Genomic DNA, 7,857 nt, shown 5'->3' on the forward strand with positions numbered 1-7,857 from the left:
AATTCATAAATATTTTATTAGACAGATTGAGTTCTTTATGATTTTGGGATTAAAAAAGAAAGAAATAACAAATAATTTATTGTTCTTCATAACACATTTGAAACGATTGATTGAACTGATATTTTTATTTAACGTCCAGTGCAAATATTTCATGTATAGCCAGAGTGCTAACTCATTAACAATACTTTTAAAAAGTGTTTTGGTAAGAATAAAGTTAGGGAAATTAAGACTATCATTGGAAGGATGAGTGTATAATTTTTAGTAGTTTAGACTTGGAACATGCCACGGGACATCTCAAAGACTTGTTGCAACGGTTCTTTAACGTGAAGTTATTTAATGAAGACTATCTCCTGGTATTTTATATAAAAAATCAAAACATTTAGTTGTCAATTTTTGTTATATAGGGCCTCGGTGGCCGAGTGGTCAAAGTAGATAATATATTGCGATCTGTAGCATATTAACTCCGAGGTTGTGAGTTCGAACCCAATTGTGGCGAAGAGTGCTCGATTTCATATCCTGCCAATTACGATTATGTATACGCTTCGTTTAACTCAGTGTAACCAGTGGAGAATCGGGGGGGGGGGGGGAGATGAGGGTTCCAAGGCTTATAACCCCCTTTTTTGACGATCAATGCTTTAGAATGGAGACATATGGTTGGAACCCCCCTTTAGTCTGGGTTTTACCCTTTAAACATGGCTGGTCCGCCCCTGGTAACATAACTTTTACAATGAAATATATTATTATGTTTCTGCAAATTAAGTATTTAACATATTTAATTCCTCAAATGAGAGACAAAAGGTACCAAAAAGGTTATTAAACAAGACGAAATAAAACCTGACAACTTTTGCAAATAAATCGAAAAACGACCAAACGACAAACGACAAACAACAGTAAATAAAACACATAAAATTGAGAGTGGAAATGGGGAATATGTCAAAGAGACAACAACCCGATTTCTGTTGACGGTACTCTTTTTTGGTATGATCAAATTAAACATATAATCAAAAAAGTTAGTTCTTCATTAACCTTATTAAAGAGAATCAAGACATATACTTGAATCATAATGCACGAATTCTATTTTACAATGCGTATATTCTTCCACATTTGGATTACTGTTGTTCAGTATGGGGAAACTGTGAAAAATTGCAAAAAAGGGAGCTAGAATTATTTTAAACGAACACGATATTCGTAAACCATTCCCGTTACTAAGAGAATACTTTACCACAAGTCATTATTAATGTATATATCAAAACATGAACTGGCACCAAAATATTTATCCAATCTTATTGTGCATACAAATAGTAAACAATCGTACAATACTCGACTTTCATCATCAGATAATTTTATTGTCCCTAAATCAAATACAGAATTATACAAATCAAGTTTTTCTTTTAGTGGCCCAAAAGTGTGGCATTCACTGTCCAGTGAAATTAAAAAATCAAAAAGTTTATCTGCATTCAAATTCTCTTACAAGTCATTATATTTTTAAAAGTGTGAAATTTATGAGTTAAGCCACTATGTATACTATAGGTGTTTTGTTGTTGTTGTTGTTATCTTTGTTTTTATATACATCTAGTGTTTATATGTGTGTAATAGTAGATTAATTTTGTTTTATACATGTAGTTGATATTGTATGTAGAGAGCCTTATTGAAAATTGGTTTAATCTCTTTAAATAAAGATAATATCATTATTATTATTATTATTATTATTATTATTATTATTATTATTATTATTATTATTATTATTATTATTATTATTATTATTTAACTAGAACACACCCGCGAAATCGCAGGCATTTAGTGTTCAATAAGTGTATGAAGACATCTTGACAATAATAAGCTATATATTTATTGACCTTCTATACAGGAGAGTATCATCATTGGCGGATCCAAAGGGGGGGGGGGTCCGGGGGGGGGGGGGGTGGCCCCCTTTTTTGGCCAATCATTGCATTTGAATGGGAGCATATAGTTGGAATCCCCCCTTTACTCTGGGTTGGGAACCCGACTTTTTAAGTGGTTGGATCCGCCCCATGATCATAATACATAACAGTAAAGTCCGGATCGTATCCGGTTAAGATATTCAATATTACGGTATGTGACATCCACCTTTTTCTAAAAGATGAAATGAAATGATTTAATGAGTAAATGAATTTGAGTATTACCCAGTTGAAATGAATACTGAAATGGTTTTGACTAGAAATTAATACTGACTAGATTAACGTCTATTTTCCAATTTAACTTAAAGTCTATATATTGTCTTTTCTGATAACTAACTAAAACTAACTAAATGATTTCTAGCAACTACTCGACAGTTCAACAAAATTATTTTACATAGTCATTTAATTTGGTTGGCACTTTTACTGCTCTTCCGAATCTTGTCACGGGTGACTTAAATGGTTCAATACGTTCATTTTCCTCGAACGCAACGGTTTCACTGCGGTCTAATGTTTGTGAAGTGTTACATACAGTTAAAGTTTTACGGACGGTTGAATTGTGATTGTTCTTGAAATGTTCTTTATCAACTGTGTTTTCATTGTAAGTTGTTGGTCTCATATGCCTACGGTTTCTTCTGTAACGCCTGCCATCTGATGTTTGTGAGCGAGGAGTGTGATGTTTTTGAATTATTTTCCCTGCTTTCCATTTTCCATCTGTGTACATTACAACAGAGTCTCCTTGTTTTACCTGTTCCAATTCAGGTCCACAATGTTTATCATAGTTAGTTTTAGCTTTCCTTTGACGAACTTCCAGTTTTTTGATAATTTCACGGTTGTTGACGTTTTGCGGCATCAATAGCGGTAATGAAGTAGGTAGTGATGTTTTTAATCTCCGATTTAGGAACAATTGTGCCGGCGAAAGATCAATGTCCAACGGTGTGTTTCGATAGTCTAAAAGAGCTTTGTGCGGATCCTTCGATTTCGTGATTAGCTTCTTGATGGTTTGAACACTTCTTTCTGCTTGTCCATTCGATTGAGCATAGTGTGGGCTTTTTTGTATGTTTATATCCATATTCGGTAGCTAATCTTTTGAATTCTAATGAAGAAAACTGAGGACCATTGTCAGAAACTAACTCGTCAATATATCCAAATCTTGACATTAGTCCTTTTAAATAATGAATGGTGTTTTTGCTAGTTTCATCGTCCAGTTTCATAACTTCTGGCCATTTTGAATAGTAGTCTACTACTAGTAGATAATGTTGTTTTATGCCCCACCTACGAAAGTAGTTGGGCATTATGTTTTCTGGTCTGTGGCTCCGTTCGTTTGTCCGTTCGTCTTTGCGTCCGTTCAGGTTAAAGTTTTTGGTCAAGGTAGTTTTTGATGAAGCTGAATAATCAACTTGAAACTTAGTACACTTGTTGCCTATGATATGATCTTTCTAATTTTAAAGCCAAATTAGACTTTTGACCCAAATGTCACGGTCGATGACTGAAAGTTCATCACAGAAAGTCTAATATGGCCTGAAAGAGTGTAAAACTTCAGATTTTTCATTTGGCCATCCCTCAAATATGACATCTTGTAATTCCTGAAGGTGCTCATCATTTGCAGTTTCCTTCTGAAATTTAGCATACATTTCTGGTGCAATTGGCATGTGTGATATCAAAAGAATGTCTGTCACGTGTAAGTCAGGTACTAATACTTCATTTGTTTCTACTGAGATGATCGGCTAGATACATCTCTTTGCCCGGTTTATAATCAACTTTAAGATCATACTTTTCTAATGCTATTAAAAGTCTCTGTAATCTAGGCGGTGTTTGGTGAACGGTTTCAGGAAGATTGATTGGAGCGGTTTATGATCTGTTTCTATTTGAACTCGGCGTCCATATACATACTCATGGGATTTATTACATCCAGACACAATTGCAAGAGTTTCTTTATCGATCTGTGGATATCGTTGTTGTGTTTGAGTAAGAGCACGTGATGCATACGCAACTGGTTTCTGATTTTGTATCAATACAGCTCCAAGTCCTTTTGAACTAGCATCAACACTGAGTGTTAGCGGTTTGTTCGGATCGTAGAATTGAAGCAGTGGTGCATTTGTTGCCATTTCTTTCTACCTTTGAAAGCTAGTTTCTTGTATTTCATCCCATCCCAGGAGTGTTCTTAACGGTGCACTGACTGTTGACATATTTGGCATAAACTTGCCAAGATATTGAATAAAACTCATGAAGGTTTAGGAGATCCTTGACGCACTCCGGTTTTGACATTCTATTGACTGCACGGATTTTTTCTGGGTCTGGTTTCACGCCTTCACTAGTTAGACGGTGTCCAACATATGTTACTTCCGGTTTGCTTATTTCGGATTTTCCAGCACTTAATTTCAAGTTGTATTATCGCGCTCTGTCTCGAACATGTTTAAGACGCATATCATATTCTTTTGGTCTGATCCCCAAATAAGAATGTCGTAGATTATTGCTTCTGCTGCTTCTATGTCGGATACCATTTCAGACACAATTTTCTGGAATAGTTACTCCCGATGCTGAATTTATTCCAAAAGGTAAACGAGCAAATCCATAGCGTCCAAATGGTGTATTAAATGTGCATAGCTTTGAGCTAGGTTCGTCTAGTTGAATATATCAAAATCCACGTGGAGGCATCCAGTTTACTAAAGACCTTAGCATTCGGCATTTGCGATATTACTTCTTCTACGTTTTTAACGGATAATGTTCACGTAATATGGCCTTGTTTAGATCACGTGGATCAATGCAAATTCGAATTTTGCCGTTTGATTAAATGACAGTTGCCATTGATTTACCTATTGTGTATATAGGTACTTGCTGTTTGTAGATTACACCAATGTCCTCCACACGGTAAAGTTCAGCTTTAACTTTGTCTTTGATAGCTATTGGTATATTACGCGGTGCGTGTAAAACTGGTGCTATGGTTTTGTTGATATACGTATCTTATGTGCACCTGGTAGACATCCTAGGCCTGTGAACAAATCTCCATATTGTTGTTCCAGATTTTCTGGTAATAATGAATGTGTCGTTTCGTGCGGCGTGCTAGTATGAGTGATTACAGGTATGCGCTTTAGGAGTTTCATCGCTTCGCATGTTTTGTCACCTATGACGGATTGTACATTACGATCTACAATATGAAATTTCACGGCATGATCCTGGCATTTATAGCTACAACTAAGATTGAATACTCAAACAGTGTCAATGATGTGTCCGGAGTATGAACGGATTGGTTATACTTGTTTTGTGATGATAGGATGCGAACAAATGGTTTTCAGTTTGTGCAGGGAAAGTACTTTACACTTCGCACCTGTTTCTAGCTGAGAGTTAACTGGTACGTCGTTGAAGTTGATTGTTTCGGTCCATTCATCGGTATTCAATTCTGAATCATCAATTGTACCAACAAAAATTTCATCATCATTAGATTCACTGTATATATCTAAAGTGTGCATTTTCTTTGTTGATTTGTTTGATGACAGACATACGGACGCAAAGTTGTTATATTTATGGCACTTGTTGCACTGTTACCAAATTGCAGGACATTTTCTACGCTCATGTTTACCTCCACAGTTTTTACATTTGTTTGCGAAATTGGGTGATTGCGCATGCCCCTTACTTGTTATTTTGAGGTGGTCCCCTTTGTGGTGTGTATTGCTTGCCATCCTTTTTACCTGATGTTAATTTGTTTGATCTTGATCCTTGTTTGTTCAACATGTTGATGGTTTTATCTTCGCTTTCCGTAGCTTTTAATTGTGCTTTAGAAAGTTCATACGTTCTTGCGAAATTGATAGCCTTTTCTAACGATAGTTCTGACCCTTCGGTGATGCATTGTTCACGAACTTTTCCTATCATGATTTTCTTGATAGAGGTTTGCTGCTCACAAGGAAGCTATTAAACCAAGAGTTCCAAATGGTGAAGTTGAAATCATCCCTTCGTAAATTTTACGGACGCCATCACGAGTTGGTTGACCGTTATGGAATAACCTTTTCAAAAATGATATCGGATATGTTCCTTACGTCCCAACTACAATCCCCTCCCCTTTCATGAATATGACCTACCGAATTAAGACTATTTACCGGATTTGTAATCATATAAGCAACACGACGGGTGCCACATGTGGAGCAGGATCTGCTTACCCTTCCGGAGCACCTGAGATCACCCCTAGTTTTTGGTGGGGTTCGTGTTGTTTATTCTTTAGTTTTCTATGTTGTGTCATGTGTACTATTGTGTTTTCTGTTTGTCTTTTTCATTTTTAGCCACGGCGTTGTCAGTTTGTTTTAGATTTATGAGTTTGACTGTCCCTTTGGTATCTTTTGTCCCTCTTTTGTAATCTTTAGTTCCAAAAACAACGGCATCACGGACCATTTCTTCTGGCGTTGCATAACCACAATCTTTTACCAATATTTTAAGGTCGGTGAGGTATTCTTCGAAAGTGTTAATGTCATTTTGTACACGGCTTTAAAATTTGTATCGTGAATAGATCTTGTTTGATTTAGGGCGGACGTGCTTATCAAAGTTCTGATAGTACACTTCAAGTTTCTTTTTGCCTTCTTCCGAGAGATCCCAGCCCTCCCCCTTTTTTTTCCAAAATCCGTTATTTTTTGTTTTCTATTTTTTAAGTATTTTTTTGTTTTTTTTTGTTTTTTTTGTTTTTTTTATACTATGAACATACATATACTATACATAAAGTATTTGATATTTAATACCAATTCCAAGTTTACTATCCACGGCGGTCACTGATATATTATATAGAGACATGAGACTACTATAGCATATAGTCGTCTCAGATAGAGACTCTGTATATGATATATCAGTGACCGCCGTTAATAGTAAACTTGTATTTAAAAAGAACAAACACAGTATAAATAGTATATGTATGTTCATAGTATACAGAAAACGCGAAATTTATTGTCCTGTCCCCAAGTACTTTTAAAATATGTGTAATTCTAAACAGTCCTAAACGGAAGTCTTGTCTATTACTTAAAGTAAGCCCGATGAAGGAAACAATATCCGGACGGCTTTATTTTCGTTTTTCTCCCAATATAACCAAAACAGAATAATAATAAGCGAGGATGACAAATGCGATTTTGCATGGTACCTTTAGGATACAAACGCATGATGATAAATTTATTGTGAAAGGACGAGAAGCGACACACAAAAATCAGGTCTTCTCATATTTTAATACTATAGATGTATCATCAAAAAATGTCAAGGGCAGCGACGAACTTCACTTTTATTATGGTAATAACACTTTTCTTCGCTATCTTTATCTTGTATTTAAAAAAACTACCCATACGGTGTACACATCATCGATTCTTTGAGATTAGTCGATATTGTTCTTATAAATTCATTTTTCTTTCTTTTCGTTAATAGACAAACTAAATAAAATAAACTTGTTTTAAGGAAATCAATGCTAGCACTTCATGTAATAATCCTATATCTATCAGTCATCAAATTGCCAAATATGAGAGTACAATGATAAAGACTGTGGATTTTCTATAAAAATCTTGATTTATTTGCCACAAAGTCCTCTTTTTCTATCAAATGCAATGAAACAGTAAAAAATAATGCTTTACATCAAGGTTCCCCTTGGAACATGTAAATGTCCTATCTCTATTATTTATTATATCTTTAGTTTTGATACAATTGAGGTTTGAAAAATTCGTACAAAAATGGCAAAAGAAGGGTACATAAACCTTAACCATGTTAACGGAATGCTACTTCATAATCATATGTATAAAACTAAAGAAATCGTCTAACGACCGAAGAACCCTTTCATGTATCTTTATTTTACTAATTCTTCCAGATTGACAAAAGAGGATAAAACGTACATGTCACTAACCAAACTAAGATATGGAATTTAATGAACGTTAATGGACAAATTGGATCTTGTAACAATTAAACA

This window comes from Mytilus galloprovincialis, chromosome 14, assembly GCF_965363235.1.
Source record: "Mytilus galloprovincialis chromosome 14, xbMytGall1.hap1.1, whole genome shotgun sequence".
NCBI classification, from domain to species: Eukaryota; Metazoa; Mollusca; class Bivalvia; order Mytilida; family Mytilidae; genus Mytilus; species Mytilus galloprovincialis.